The sequence below is a fragment of the Notolepis coatsorum genome (genome assembly GCF_963971535.1).
Source record: "Notolepis coatsorum genome assembly, chromosome: 17".
Taxonomy (NCBI): domain Eukaryota; kingdom Metazoa; phylum Chordata; class Actinopteri; order Aulopiformes; family Paralepididae; genus Notolepis; species Notolepis coatsorum.
Genome location: NC_140181.1, coordinates 2,222,399 through 2,239,458, shown reverse-complemented (window position 1 = coordinate 2,239,458; position 17,060 = coordinate 2,222,399). Strand labels below are relative to the sequence as shown.

At 49.3% G+C, this 17,060-nt stretch overlaps 1 protein-coding gene across 1 annotated transcript in view; it reads right to left on the bottom strand.

Moving 5' to 3' along the window:
• The window catches only part of LOC311243433 (importin-13-like), a gene marked incomplete at both ends in the record, with an annotated part of 159,906 nt that overhangs the window by 19,242 nt on the left and 123,604 nt on the right, over nt 1-17,060 (bottom strand).

The following is a 17,060-nucleotide window of genomic DNA, read 5'->3' as shown; positions in this document are numbered from 1 at the left end:
TGTCCACACTGATTCTCTGCCATGCACTAGGTGTGATGGTCAACCTAGTTACCTGTGTCCTGTGGGGCAGGAGCCGCCTTCGCGACCTGGTCTGTTGAGTGGCAGCCATTTTGATTTTGATCAGGACAATGTTATTTTGGGTGACGCCATTTTAGATGGTGTTCCAGACGTTTTTGTGACTGTCGTACTGCCATGTTCCAGGTACGGTGGGGCTGTACCTGAGGCGGTACATCCTACTCTGGATGTTCACGGCTTGCAGTATCCTGGACTGCCAGTGCCAGGTGGGATGGATATGGGCGCGGTGGTGGTATCGGTGATCTATGGTTTTTGTTTTGCTGTGTTCTGTTGAGCGCAGTTCTCAGGTTGATTTTGGTTTGCAGTCTATTTTTGACAGGTCGGTATCGGTGGAGGGGCCTGTTGAAATGGAGCATATAAAACGGTTGGTGGTCGTGTTCGACAGGGGCCGACCCGCTATCGCTGTTGTGGTAGTGGCCCTGACAACTAATGGGTCACAGTGTTTTTTTTTGTTTTTGTTTATGGGTTGTTGTGTGGTGGTTGCCTCTGGGGCAACCAGTTTGGTGGGGGAGGTGTTATGTACCAGGAGCTGATCACTTCTGTGTCACTGTGCAGGCAGGCCTGAGTACTCCTGTGTCACGGGGCATGCAGGTGAGGGCTGCCAATTAGCCAATTAGTGCTGATTGGTTACCTGCTGGGAGCTTTAAAGGCAGACCTAGTAACACACATGCAGTGTCTGTGCTTAGAAGAAGAGCTGTCAGGTTCTTCCAGTCCTTGTCTGTTGGGTTTACCTTAGTACTTTAGTTTACATTTATATTAATAGTTCCTTGAGATAGTAGCACTTCAAGTTAGAGCACAGGGTTTTGGTGTTGGTTTGCACATAGGTTGCATGCCCATGAGCCAGGGTCGTAACATGTGGTAGTGAAAGGGTTAACCATCTGTATGTGTTAGTGAAAGGTTAACCTTCTGTAGTGTGATAGTGAAAGGGTTAACCTTCTGTAGTGTGGTAGTGAAAGGTTCTGTATCACACTAGCTCCCGCTCTGCGTCTCATTGCATATATCTCGCTTCAGCATATATACACTGAATAAATTTCAAAATGTACCTTTAAATGCCAGCATTCATCTGGCCACACCCCCATCCGCTTACCTATATAAGCAGGGGTGGTGCCACACACTCATCTCCTTCTCAAATTTCATCACAAGCAACGTGTTGCTCATATGCCCACTTGACGTGGAGAAAAATATTGGCTGGAAGAGCAATGTTTACGAGGAAAGGAAGAACAAGGAGATACGTTGACATCATATCTTTATTTTCTCTCTCACTATTTTCGAGAAAATTCGGCGATATTGTCTTCGTTACTGGAGTGTTTGGAAGATGGTGATCATTCTAAAATCCTCCACCGGTTTTCGTATTGGGAGCACGCCGCTGCATGCCTCTCAACTGCAGTTCCTTGCTGTGTTGGTTGGGGTGAAACCTTTCAGGACACAGCTGAACTGTAGGACGCGCCGCTGTTGTGAGAAGCGGTGGGTTTCAGGTTGGGTGAGTACTGTTTGCTTGCGGCTCCACTTGTCTGTTAGTGCTATGGGGGCTAACTGACAATGTTTACGAACACCGGCCCCAGATTAAGGTCTTTTGTTCAGCCTCTTAGGCAGCAGCGGAAGACCTTGATCTGAAGCCCATTATAGTTTAACTAGTGGGCCACGACCATTAACACTGGTGATCCCTGTGTTTTCTGGACGAGTGGATGTCTCTCTGTCACCGTGTTAGGCCCCATCTTTCATATCCAAATGAGAGTATTCCCTCACGAGGAGATATGGGCATAGATGTTCATTAGCGGAAGATCTGTGTTCAAAGTCAGCTACACAGGCCAGTTGGGTATTGTGCTGGCTCCGTCGGGTGTTGGTAAAATCACCGTTGTAAAACTGTGTTAACATCTTGTTTCTCTTTTCTCTTAAAAAGTGAGGAGGGTTTCAGAACGGCGGCCTGTCTGGGTGAGTGTTATATCATTGTGTACAAGTTCGGCGTCTCGCGGGCAGGGGCGGTAGCGACCGACGGTTGGAGCGGCCGTTAGCTTAATGCTACTCTGTTGAACGTGCTTTGATTATAACATGTTTTAACACTCTTGACTACGACGTCATCTTTGACAGAGGATGTTTGTCGACCCTGCCCTGAGCCAGGACGGCAAGGATTGCGTCAACAAAGGGGACCGTAGCGACGGGTTGGAGCGGCGACGCTGGCCGGGTCGGCAACACAGAATGGCTGTGTTTACTACGGTGCCTTGAGACTGCACTTCGTTGATCTACGCTCCGGGTAGGCAAAGTTTGGCCAGACCTTATACACGTCTTCTGGCTTTCCCTTCTAAATGTTTTGTAAATAACGATGTTTTCAAAACGAGTGTTGCTGCACTACATTTAGGATACGACACGAGTTATGTGTGAATTGTCTTGTCACTGGTATTTAGCTTCTCCATGCAAATCGGGTTGTTGTTACAGATGTGAAAATGATCTGGTTTGTTGTGATGAGAAACATCATGTGTGTTTATATGTACCGTGTACTCACAACTAAGGGGGTTAACTAACCTATAAAGCTATGCTTAGTGACAAATGAGTAAAGAATGATTCTTTTCTCAGCCTGTAATGACAATGAACAGTGTGTTCACATATTAACAGGTTTTCCTGTTTTAACTGGCCGTATTAAGGGTAAAGTAGGAGGATTGTGTTTCCCCCCGGTTCCCTAGGGACTTCTTCATCCTCCTATCAGACATGTTGTTGCACTACATTGTTCACTGTGTGGTAGGGATGCGATGTAACCCTTAGCTTGATTGCTGAGGTTGTGCTACAACTGCTGGAGAAACTTTATTTTCCTAAAAGAAAAGATTGTTTGGTCGCTTTCGTGTGTGCTTAGCAAGGCCTGTGGCCGATACTAATCGAGAATTATGTATTCTCTCATTATGAAAAACGGCGTTCCTCTGTAGAGTGTTTTTGCCATTTTTTGTAGGTGATGATGGGTTGTGTGTGTCATGTGACCTACAACTGGGTTGGACTGGCCACAGAAGCACATGTGTAAGTTTGATACCGGGGCTCTTGGAGAGCCCTCTCTATTCTGTGTTTTTTCCTTAGTAAAAATCAGATAGCAGGTTAGCTCATGCGCTGTGTGAAGCTGTCAGACGCTTCATGGAGCTGACTATGACTGTGTCATACTCTCTTTTTGTCATTACATCGTATCATGGGTGTGGGGTCGTAAAGGGGTGAACTGGTAACCTTTCCTCCCCCCTTTTTTCTGTTGGTCAGGGGTAAACCCCCTGTCCTTCAAGGTTCCTGTCACGTTGCGGTTCGGCACGTTACAGGGTGAGGGGGGGGGGGGGGTTTCCTGGTCCCACGGCCTGGAATATTGGGCGTGTGCACCGCAGAAATTCCCCCGCCATAGAGTACGTCACCGTGCGCGTCTCTGTTGGTAGGACTTCCGTGTGCTGTTCAGGTCCATGTGATGGATCTGTTTTTCGGGGGGTGGTCAGGGCTCCTCCTCACCAAGCTCCTATTCGGGCCTTCTGTGAGTTGGGACTCCTTCCGTGAGGAGGGAGCCTCCTTCAGAGTACAGAGCCTCCTCCTCAGATTGTCAAGGTGAGTGGACCCTCTAGAAGGAGTCCTACTCTATTGTGTATGTATTCGATTCAATTCGATTATTGAGTGTGTATGGGTTCAGTGCCTCCTCCCCGGAGAGCCCTAAAACCAATTTTTTACATGGCTCAAGGTGCAATATATTCTTTTCAATCTGTACAGCTCGCGTGGGAAGTCTCTCTGGGGATTCCCGTCTCCTTCCTATGGGAGGGTGGTGGGATGTAAAAATGTGAAAAAAAATTACCGCCGGCTGTGTAGACTGGGATACATACTGTTGGTGCTTCCTGCTTTTCTATTAAAAAGAGTTGGAGTTAGGAAGTGTCACACCCCTCTTGTCGTTCCCCTGGGCGCCTTGGGGATTCAATGACAGGTCTAAATAGCCTGTTCATTGATGTGGGTGTGTCCCGACGCACGTATAGTGCTAGCTCGGGGTGTTCTGTAAACAGGCGACTGACTGGCACGCCTTGGTTGCTTGAGGTTAAAACAGCGTTTTTATAAAGCAACTGAGATGGAGGTTTTTCCTCTTCCGACGACCAAATCCGACGACCTGGTTTGGTTATCGACGGATTTTCGTTCATATCTGGGGGATGATGACGGAATGGATCTGAACATATGTAGAGGGGTCTCACGCCCTGGGGGTGGGCCACCGGGCGCGGTTCGCCCGAACGTCTGGGTGGCGCCTTCTTTTCATGTTTAAGATCAACACGCATATCTGCCCCTTCTCCTGGAGTAGGCATGTCGGCGTGGTTAGGGCACGGGACTGGTTCTGGTCACGCTGGTCCGGATCAGTTGAACCCGTTGTCCGCCGGGGATGCAGATCTGCTGTTCTGGTACCCTGAGGGACTTGGGCTTTTTTCAGGGGGAAAAATGCCAGGTCGGTCCGGGTGTCACAGGGTTAAGCACTATGGAGACCCTGGTTGGGTACGTTTTTTACTCAGCACTGTCGTAATGGCTTACGGCCATGCCAACCTGTACACGCTCGATCTCGTCAGATCTCGGCCGCTACACAGGTTGGTCCTGGTTAGTACTTGGTTGGGAGACCGCCTGGGAATACCAAGTACGGTGTGCTTGGGGCTGGTTCTCCATTCTTTTTCACTCCTCTCTCACGCATGGCGAAGAGGGGCCTGTTGGGGTGGTCTTTGACCTCCTCTGGTGACCCTGTGCTTCCCGTATCGCCGGGCCCGGTCCGAAGTAATGTTTCGTCGATCCGTAGGCCTGGGTTAACCCTTTTTTGAAAAACTGAAACACTTGTACTGCGGTATAGCCGGTGTATACCCGCAGGTGTGTTTTGGAGTTTTTTCTTGAGGGGTTATAGGAACAACCACCGCATTGAGTAACACCAAGGTGGTTGATTCCCTGGTGTGTTGGAGCAGTGTCAACTCCCGGGTTCACCGGTTGAGGGTGCCCCTGCACGTTCATGACGTCTGCCAATCGTGTCAGCCTTCTCTGCCTCAACCCCTCTGGGTGGTTTTTTTTTAATGGAGGCTTGGTCATGCAACACCGCCAGCTTACGCCCTTTCCGCCGGGGCGGCTGTGTTCAGCTGTCTCCTCTGGCGCCTGTCTCGTCCGCAGTCTCCAGGCTAGGGTTAACAGCCTGTTGCCTGGTTTTTCCCAGGTGCGCTGCCTGCTTCCGTTGTTTAACCTTTTTTGTGTGCTTACGGCCATGCTGACTGCCTGTTCTGCAGGGTCAGTGTGCCAGGCGGTGTACTATTGGGGGGACAGGGCCCGCTCGGCTGAGGGGCCTTTGTCCGAATACGCTGGCGATGTGGGGGGCGGGGTCACTAAGTGCCCACCTGGTGGGGTCTTGATGCTGGCATCATGGACTTCTCCGGGCCCCCGTTCCAGGGGGTCCAGTCCCTTTGGTGGGTCTGGGTCTTCCTTCGCGCTCCGCTGCTACGGCCTTGCCACGGGGTTGGGTTTACCCTTGACCCCGTGATTCTAGGGGGCAGTAACGAGGTTGTTCCGTCCGTTCGTTCCCGGGTGGCATGCGGGTTGTGCGTGTGTGTAGTCGTGGGGTCAGGCCATGGTCTGCTCACCCTGTGCGTTGAGTTGCTTGAGTGCCTCTTCGCACGGTCGGGTCCATCGCCCTCCCGGGAAACCTCTAATAGGGGGGGTGCCCTCCATTAGGGGGGGTCGGGGGGGCTCGGTCCTCCCTGATCTGATGGCTGTGGGGGGCCTCAGCGGGGTGTATTTGTCGAGCTTCTAGCTCCCTCTCAGCTCCTATTATGCAATGAGACGCAGAGCGGGAGCTAGTGTGATACAGAACGTTAGGTTATGACTATAACCAAGTTCTGTTAACACTAGTGGACGCTCTGCATCTAGACGCCGCTGCGGCCCTTGATTTTTCATTGTGGTGAAATTTGTTGGGAAGGAGATGAGTGTGTGGCACCACCCCTGCTTATATAGGTAAGCGGATGGGGGTGTGGCCAGATGAATGCTGGCATTTAAAGGTACATTTTGAAATTTATTCAGTGTATATATGCTGAAGCGAGATATATGCAATGAGACGCAGAGCGTCCACTAGTGTTAACAGAACTTGGTTATAGTCATAACCTAACGTTATCTGTAGTGTGGTAGTGAAAGGTTAACCTTCTGTAGTGTGGTAGTGAAAGGTTAACCTTCTGTAGTGTGGTAGTGAAAGGTTAACCTTCTGTAGTGTGGTAGTGAAAGGTTAACCTTCTGTAGTGTTGTAGTGAAGGGTTAACCTTCTGTAGTGTTGTGGTGAAAGGTTAACGTTAGGTTATGACTATAACCAAGTTCTGTTAATTAGGGGTGACGCTCGGCATCACTCATGCACTGTCCTCGCACGTGCACGCGCACTGAATAAAATTCCACAAATGTACCTTTAATACCAGTATTCGTCTGACCACACCCCTCGTTAGCTTACCTTCATAAGCAGGTGTGTGGTCACCTACTCTCCTCCTTCCCAAGATTTCACCACAAGGTGAGGTCAAGGGCTGCAGCGGCGTCGGATGCCGAGCGTCACCCCTAATTAACAGAACTTGGTTATAGTCATAACCTAACGTTCTGTATCATTAGGGGATCCGCTCGGCATCACTCATGCACATAGGGAGGCCGAGTGGAGCCACCGGCCGACAAATACACCCCGCTGAAAGCCCCCCACGACCATCAGAACAGGGAGGGCCGAGCCCCCCCGACCCCCCCTAATGGAGGGCACCCCCCCTATTAGAGGTTTCCCGGAAGGGCGACAGACCCGACCGTGCGAAGAGGCACTCAAGCAACTCAACGCACAGGGTGAGCAGCCGTGGCCTGACCCCACGACTACACACACGCATAACCCGCATGCCACCCGGGAACGAACGGAGGGAACAACCTCGTTACTGCCCCCAGAAACACGGGGTCAAGGGCAAACCCAACCCCGTGGCAAGGCCGTAGCAGCGGAGCGCGAAGGAAGGCCCAGACCCACCAAAGGGACTGGACCCCCTGGAACGGGGGCCCGGAGAAGTCCATGATGCCAGCATCAAGACCCCACCAGGTGGGCACTTAATGACCCCGCCCCCCACATCGCCAGCATATTCGGACAAAGGCCCCTCAGCCGAGCGGGCCCTGTCCCCCCAATAGTACACCGCCTGGCACACTGACCCTGCAGAACAGGCAGTCAGCATGGCCGTAAGCACACAAAAAAGGTTAACCAATGGAAGCAGGCAGCAGGCAGTTAACCCGAGCCTGGAGACTGCGGACGAGACAGGCGCCAGAGGGGACAGCTGAACACAGCCGCCCCGGCGGAAGGGGCGCATGCTGGCGTTGTTGCATGACCAAGCCTCCATTTAAAAACCCCCACCCAGAGGGGTTGAGGCAGAGAAGGCTGACACGATTGGCAGACGTCATGAACGTGCAGGGGCACCCTCAACCGGTTAACCCGGGAGTTGACACTGCTCCAACACACCAGAGAACCAACCACCTAGTCGTTACCCTATGCGGTGGTTGGTCCCATAACCCCTCAGGAAAAAAACTCCAAAACATACCTGCGGCACTGCCGCAGTACCCGTGTTCCAGTTTCCAACAGGGTTATCCTGGGCCTACGGGTCAACGAAAACATTACTTCGGACCGGGCCCGGTGATACGGGGAGCACAGGTCAAAGACCCCTCCAACAGGCCCCTCTTCGCCATGCGTAAGAGAAGAGCGCAAGAATGGAAAACCAGAGGCTTCCGGTATGAGAGCGGAAGAGTAGCACGCATGCGGTGAGGCTCCTGGTCAAAAGAGCGAAAAACGGAGAAATAAAGACCCGAAAGGTGACGAAAAGTGATCGAAAATCAAGATGCAAACGAGAAGGAAGGAGGAGAAAACAAATATGAAGGAAAGAGAAATGGAGAACTCACAGGAAGAGGAGAGTTCGACGGAGCAGAACCCCCGAGGCGAGACCGAGAAGGAGCAGGCGGAAGAAGGGGGAGTCTCGGCTGAGACAGACAAGGAAATGCCAGGATGGGCCGTACGCATGCAGGCCGGGATATTGGCGACCATAAAATTGAACTCGGACACGATGCAGGCGAACATGAAACTGAACTCGGACACGATAAGAAATGATATTGGGAAGTTACGGGAGGAATTGAGGAAGGAACAGGAGGACTTCAGAGGTGAAATGAATACAGAAATCAAAAGGGTGGAGGAGAAGATGGTGGAACAGGATAGTAACGTAACAGAGGTACAGACTAGAACGGCGCAGATGGAGGAATGGAGCACAGAGATACACGAGGTGTTGACGTGTGTGAATCAAAAACAAGAACAGATGGAGACAAAGCTATCGGACATGGAGGGGAGGTCACGGAGAAATAACATCAGAATATGGGGATTGAAAGAAGGAGTCGAAGGGGAATCGGTGATCCAATATGTGGAAGAGCTTATCAAGGAACAACTGAAGGAGACGGGACTGGAAAAAATGGAGATACAGAGGGCCCACAGGGCGTTGGCTCCGAGACCGAAACCGGACAGACCTCCGAGGGCGGTGATTATTAACATTCTGAGGTTTGAGATTAAGGAGTTGATACTCAGAACCGCGTGGACCAAAAAGATAGAAATCGAGGGGAAAAGACTGTCGTTTGATCAATATTACTCGACAGCGGTGGCAATAACACGCAGGTCCTACGCGGGACTGAAGAGAATTTTGAAAGAAAACGGAATGAAATTCCAGTCACCCATGACCTCGCTAAGGATTCACTGGAAGGAAGGGACGGTGACGTACGCGACGGCGCGGGAGGCGGCAGAGGAGATGAAACGACGGGGGATGCAGGTGACGGAGGACGGAGAGGGAAGGAGACAGGAGGGCCAGACGCGGAGCCTGCAGCAGAGATTGGAGGGGGCACGCAGATGGACCAGAGTGGGAGATCGAGGGCCGAAGTGAGACGTGACAGACCGAAGGCGGAGACGAACGAGGAGGCCAGAGACGGAGAAGGAGGGGAGAGGAGGCGGGAGGATACGAACGGATGAGTACACGCACAAGAAACTATCCAAATAGAGACAAAATATAGAAACTGAAATAACATATACATAAACACACATTCCCAGGTAGAGGCAGGATATAGGAACGAACATAATGTATACATGAACACATAATACACAGGCCGACGGAGGAAATAAATGGAAATATAATTAGGTATGAATGTGTATGCATGTGAATGAATGTTGGTGGTGGTCGGAGGGGCCGTAGGCGTTGATTATTCGCCACGCTTCCGTGAGTCTGCCTCAGGGCAGCTCTGGCTGCAATTGTAGCTTACCACCACCGGTATGACTGTGTATGAACGAATAATGGACTCTGTGAAGCGCTCTGAGTCAGAGCAACAGTCAGTCAGAGAAGAGCGCTATATAAAATCCAATCCATTATTATTATTATTATTAGGTATGATAGACGAAAAACAGAACATATTGAAACAAAGACATAGACACACGCTGAGAGTAACACAGCTGGAAGGGATTAAGGGGATAAATGGACATCACATAGAAAATAGAGAGGAGGAAAATAAAATAAAAATGGGTACACAGAAGACACCACACACGGGTTTGGGAGGAAAGAGGGACATTGGAACATGCGAACCGCATTGAGGGGGACCTAGGAAATGGGGGTCTTTCAGAATGAAGGAGAGCGCTTTTGACCAGGAGCACGACAGCAGTAAAAACAGTAAGAATGCTGGACAAATATGACGAGCGGTTGGGGGCAAAGGCTTCAAACCCCCAAGCCGTCAGGAGGAGGCCTCTCACTAGGAAAGCAATTACTCCTCACCCACCAGCAGGGGACAGGGGGGGCCACAGGGACCCCCCGAACGCCTTGGGAGCACTTTATGTAAAGTTTATGTTTTTTATTTATGTTAATCATTATATGTATTCGGTGAAGAGAGCGGAGGCTACAACCGGAGGGGGGAATGAATGTGACATGGGGGGGATTGACAGACGAAAGAAGAAGAAAGATGACAAGGGTTAAAGGTATAAAAATGATGTCGTTAAATGTTAATGGAATGAATAATGCGATAAAGAGGGGCAAAGTGATGTTGAAATGTAAAAAAAGTGAGATGGAAGTGATTTTTCTGCAGGAGACACATTTGGTAGCACAGGATCATGAGAAACTGAAGAGATTTGGATATGAAAATGCATACTATAGTTCCTTTAAACGGAACCCGAGGAGAGGAGTAATCACGTTAATCAAAAACACAGTCAAATTTGAATTGATCAAGGAAGTAAGAGACAAGGAGGGAAGGTTTGTTCTGGTGAAGGGGAAGATGGAGGACCAAATGGTTACGTTAGTGAATGTTTATGCACCCCCAGAGAGTGAGAGGGATTTATATGAGACCATTTTTGATATGATAGTGATGGAACTAGAAGGGATATTGATATGCGCGGGAGATTTTAATGTAGTACTGAATCACGACCTAGACACCACGAGTACTAGAAAAGGACGGGCACCAATCAGTAGATATATGAATATTCAGATGACGGAAATGGGGATTACAGATGTTTGGAGGGGGCTGCACGCCATGGACAGGGAATACACACATTACTCACACCCGCACGTGACATATGCGAGAATATACTACTTTTTGATGACGACGGGGGACAGTTACAGGGTACGGGAGAGCAGAATAGGAGTAGCGGACATATCGGATCACAGTGCCATATATCTGACAGTAGATCTAGAAGGGAGACGGAGGAACACGATCTTGAGACTAAATGTAGGAATATTAAATAACAAGGGGGTGGTGAGTCAGATCAAGGAGGAGATAGCCAGATATAAGGAAAAAAATGACAACGGGGCGGTAGATCCGAACATTCTATGGGACACACTGAAGGTGGTGATAAGGGGGAAATTGATGGAGAAGACAGCAATGCTGAAGAAGGCCAGAACGGAGACATATCACAATCTGATAGGGAAGCTGAAGAAGCTAGAGGGGAGACACCAGATATCAAAAGAACAGGAAACGCTCGGAGAAATCAAAGAAGTAAAGGCCAGGATAAATAGGGAACTATTGACGGAAATAGAAAAGAAAGCGAGGTTCATGAAACAAACGTACTATGAAGGGGGACCAAAAGCGACCAGACTGTTGGCTAGGAGAATTAGGACGCAACAGAAGTTGAACACGATACACACAATAAGGGATACAAAGACTAATGAAATATTGAGAGACCCAGCTGAAATAGAGAGGACATTTAGAGAATACTATGAAAAACTATACACACAGCCAAAAGCAGCGGGAGAAGAGGAAATAGAAGCATATCTGGAGAAGCTAGAGTTACCATTGATAGGGAAAGAACAGAATGAAGAATTAAATAAAATAATTACGGAATGAGAACTGGAAGAGGCAATTAGTAGAGCTAAAAACAACAAGTCTCCGGGGAGCGACGGATTCCCATCGGAATTCTACAAGACATTTAGAACTGAATTAGCACCCATGTTAGGGGCGGCGTTCAGACACACGATGGAAGGGAACGGAATATAAACTAGGCCTGTTTGCGGACGACGTGATAGTATACATGAGGCAACCAGACAAGAGCTTCCCGGCACTGATGGATCTACTGAAGGAATATGGCCACTACTCAGGATACAAACTAAACGTGACAAAGACACAGACCTTAGCATGGAACTATACTCCAACGACGGAAATTAGGGAACAGTACGGGATAAGATGGGACATGGACAAGATTAAATACTAAGGGGTGAACATCACGAGAGGGGTGGAGAAACTGTTTGAGGCGAACTATACACAGATAAATCAGAACATCAAGAGAGACTTAGAGAGATGGACAGTAATGCCCTTGGACTTCAATTCAAGAATAGAGGTCATCAAAATGAACATACTATCAAGGTTACTGTACCTATTCCAGTCACTACCAATACAAATACCACAGAATCAATTCAGGGAGTGGGACAGACTGATATCGAGGTTCATATGGGCGGGGAGAAGACCACGGGTCAGATATAAAACACTACAACTACCAAAGGAAGAGGGAGGGATGGCAGTACCCAGCCTACAAGATTATTATTATGCAGCACAACTGAGAGCAGTGACGTGCTGGTGTAACGACAGATATGAGGCAAGATGGAAAGACATTGAAAAAGAAGGGGAGGGATACAAGATACAAGCTCTGGTGGGAGATAGGGAACTATTCAAAGAAAATGAGGGACTGTTAGATCCAATCACCAAATGCACCTTGACCATATGGAACAGAGTAGTAAAAACACACAAATTGGAGAAACAGACAGGGGTTCTGAGATGGGTAGCACATGACAAGAGATTCAAACCAGGGAGGTTGGACCACGGATTCAGGAGGTGGGAGAGGGGGGGGGGGGGGGGCAACAGCAATATGCAAAATGATAGAGAAGGGGGAAATGCAAACATTACAAAAATTAAAGGAGAAATTTGGACTAGAAAACAGGGACCACTTCAGATATCTACAGATTAGAGATTACTATAATAAAGAAATAAGAGGGGACAAGGACAAAGAACAGAATGGAATAATTAGGATGATAGTAAGGGCATACGAAGGAGGGAAAGGAAGGGTAATATCAGCACTGTACCGGGCTATAATGACCAGCAAGGGACACACGACAGACTACATAAGGGAGAAATGGGAGAGAGAACTAGAGATAGGAATAACAGGGAAGGAATGGGGTAACATATGCGAGGTGCAACATTCAACAACAGGATCGAGGATATGGAAAGAGTTTGGATGGAAAAACATAATCAGATTCTTTATAACCCCAGAGTTGAAGGGAAAATATGCACCAACACAAAGAGCATGCTGGAGGATGTGTGGGAAGGAGGGGGCAAATCACACGCACATATTCTGGGGATGTCAGAAGCTGAAGGGGTATTGGGAGGAGATAGGGGAGGCAATGATCAGAATATTAGGATACGGATTACACACAAACAGGACTGGTGCTTTACTTAGGGGACCTGACACACGAGGGAATACAAATATTTAATAAAGATAATGTTGATATCGGCCAGAAAAGCAATAACGAGACTGTGGTACAAGGAAGACCCACCGACAATAGCACAATGGGTAGGAATAGTAGAGGAGATACAGGATATGGAGAGGATAACGCACATGCTGAGGCTACAGGAAGAGAAATTTGGGGAAAGATGGGGAAAGTGGGAGGATTATAAAGGGAACGAAAACGACATCACAGAGGAAGAACCAAATGCAACACAAGAGGGCGAAGGGTAAAGGAGGAAAGAAGTTCAAGGAGGGTCTCTGAACCCATGTCACACACTTTTGCTTTAGTTAGTATTTTCTAATAGTTTTTTTGGGGTATTATAAATGTTTGATGTTTTTGTACTTTATTATTTATGTCTGTTTAACAGTGTTGTATTAATATTCAGGGATGATGTGGTTTGTATATGGGTGAATTAAAAGGCAAAGAGAAATTTAATAAAAAAAAAAAAAAGGACGAAGGATAAGGGAAGAAAGAAGCTCAAGGAGGGCCTCTGGACCCATATCACACATGCATGCCTTAGTCAGTATTCAATATTTTTGAGTAGGTATTACATTTTTAGGGAGGTACACAAACAGCCTTTGTATTAAGTACCTGGAAAACAACTGTAGTGGAACCAGACAACTAACCATGCTACCCATGTAACCATTTATGTGCACTGCATTTTTTTTTTCTTATTGTGTTGTTAGTTTCTTTTTTCTTTTTTCTGTAAGTGTTGTGTGTCTATAAGTGTTAATAAAAATAAAAGTTTAAAAAAAAAAAAAAAAAAAAATGGAAAACCAGCCCCAACACCCCGTACTTGGTATTCCCAGGAGGTCACCCAACCAAGTACTAACCAAGACCAACCTGCGTGGCGGCCGAGATCCGACGAGATCGGGCGTGTACAGGCTGGCACGGCCGTAAGCCATTACGACAGTGTAGAATACAATGCACCCAACAAGGGCTCCATAGCGCTTAACCCTGTGACACCCGGACCGACCTAGCATTTTTCCGCCTGAAAAAAGCCCAAGTCCCTCAGGGTACCAGAACAGCATGCAACCAACTCCATGAATGAATGAATGAAAACTTTATTCAACAGATTGCAGAATGGGTACAATACAGTACGGCTCAATACATACAACTGTTAAGGGGATGCAGACCTGAGAAAGACGTTAGTCTTGTTTCCATCAGGGTCCCCCATTTCCAATTCATATAGATTCATCCAACTCTTTATAATAATAAAGAAGAAGCATCAACCGTATGAACCCAACTGCACAGCTGGGAGTAAAAAACTGTTTATTTTTTTACATCCAGTCACTCCTTTTGTCAGAGAGTATAGACCGAACTTTCCCAGAAGCCTTCCCACATGAGTCGTAGTTATGAAAAAGACATGCCAACTGTGAGTCACGTGACCAACTGACTCAAGTTTACACATAAATCGAGCGTAGCAGACCCGCAAGCCCTACGCTCTAACTCGACACCTTAACACCACAACCTTACGTAAAGATCTTAACTCACGGAAGCCGTCGCCATAGCAACATTGCTATGACGGGGGGAAACCCTGTACACGGCTCCAGTTTGTAATAGGAGTCACGTCAGGACAACCCTCCCCCCCCCCCCCTCCCTGCCAAGACGTTCGAACGACTCGGCCCTGACTGGCTCAGCAGAATGAGAAAAAAATCTCCTAAACCAACCAAGTGGAAAGGAGGGGTTTATTCGACACCCCCTCACAAAAAACCCTTTTTCCCTACACACAATAACAACTGTAGCATTTTGAAACCTTCGATAGAATGCCAATGTAAAGCGTAAGCTAATACAATGCCCGCTACCCACAAATGTGAACAGGATTTATAACAAAACAAGTCGTATGTGTGTGAATCCTACACCCGCTTTCTATGTCATACATAGCAAACGCTGACAGAGAGTAACGGCCAGGCCGTGGAACGTGTGTGTACGAGTATTACTGCAACTAACACAACAGCGTTGTGGGACACATTTACTTTGTTCAAGCAATGGAAATACCACCAGTTTCTACCTGCATGTGGAGCGTCAGGCTAATAGAACCTCCTACGACTGAGTGTATGCTTGCAGACCTTGCTTAATCTCGTAACACAACACGACTCATCTCACAACGTAAAAGTGCAGATTCATATTTACGCAACCCCATCATATGATTTGTTGAAGAAACATTTGGCCAATAATACAGTTCCCCTTATATCGGGGAACTCTTTATTTCCATGGCACAAAAACATAATCATGAGGGGCCGGAGAGGGTGTAGAGGAGAGGGGACACAGAGGGAAAAGTCACTTTTAGCGGCATCTGCCACCTCGCGCCGCTCGAGTCTTGCCACCCCGAGGAGCCCCGGAGGGACGGTAGGTAACTGTCTGCTGGTCTCGACGTTCCCTACCGTCTCCTCCGGTCGTGGATGGGCCGGCAGCAGCAGAAGCGCCGTCTCTCCTCCTGGCCTTCTTGGAGGGGCCAGCAGCGGCGGCGGAGGCAGTGGTAGGCACGGCGGAGGGAGCTCGACGTCGTGGAAGCCTTCTGACTCCACCGGCAAGGACGGGAGGCGGAAAATGGGGTTGGAGAACGGATCTCTCCTCTGCCATCTCTCTGCATGTTGAGGTCATCAGCTGCAGGGCCTTCCCGAACAGTCCAGCATCGGAGAGGCTGGCCGTCAGAAGAGGGGTTCTCTTCTTCTCCGGCACTCGAGCCTGCTCTAGCCAAAGGTGGCGCTGGGTCAGGGTGGCCAGGGCGTGCGTCTTCCCCGAGGCTATGGCCAGCACCTGGGTAAGATGCAGGACAGCTCCTGCCGCCTGGGTGATCTGATCGCATTTTACCTCGGTCAGATCCATGCCGCCCGTCAATATCCCCGATACAAATCTAGCCAGGTGGGCGATGTTAGAAGCCGCAGCCAGCGATTGTGTACCAGCGATAAATGACTGGTCACCCCAATATACCAATCGCCTAGCCGATCTTCCATGGAGAACCGGCTTGCATAATGGTTCCCACACCACATCCGGACAGAGGAGAGCGGCCATCGGCCTATCAAGCCGTGGCACGCCCTCTCTCATACCTTTGACCAACCCCGACACCCACGTAACTGGTACGTAGGCGGGGGTAAGTCCCATGATGCTAGAAACCGCCTGACCCTGACGAACATAGGCCCCCATTGAGGGGAAAAATGGGTAGACAACATCCACCCCTCTCACCGGGCGACGCTGCCAGAGATGACCTATGAGATCGTCGGGGACAGGAGCAGGCAATGGCAGCGGCAGCGGCACGCCGTTTGCAGCGGCAGCTACCGCCATGAGCTCGGGAAACAAAGCCCGCAGTTCCCCCTGCTGACCTTCCTCCACCGAACCCGCATCCCTCACATGCAGCAGGCTTCGACCCATTGAGGAGCCACAGTCTGATGTGGCTGATAGCAGGGCATCCTGCTGATGAGGCCGAGGTGGTTCCTCGACATCCTCGAACAAGGCGTCCCAAGGAGCCATTTCTCCCCCCTCCGGTGTTTCCTGGATAGGAGGGATATTCGCCTCCACAGGACCTTCAAACAAGAATCCGTCCGACTCTTCCATGAAATCCTCAGTTTCCATCGGACATGCAGAGCCCGACGCATCCTCGCTGGTCTCCAGCAATTCCCCAAACCCAGGCCGTTCGCGCCTGCATGCCACCATCTTGCGACGTGAACGGGCAGACGCGAAAAGTTTGCGTCGCAAATCCTCCGAACCCAAAACAACCGACCGTTCAACAACGGACGATTCCCTGGAACCAGAGTCGAGATCATGCCATCGCCGGAGCGACGGCACCGATGTCTCGGCTCCTCGGAGAGGCAAACTACCCATCGGCTGCCTCCTGGGCTGGGTCGGCAACCACGAAAGTGGCAGCAGCCCCGCACCAAAACGCACAACGGAGGCGGGAATGGAGAACCGCTGGTGAAGAGTGGGTCTACTCTCCGAAGAAGACATTATGACTTAGCTTTTTCCTTTGAACAGTTATGAGAG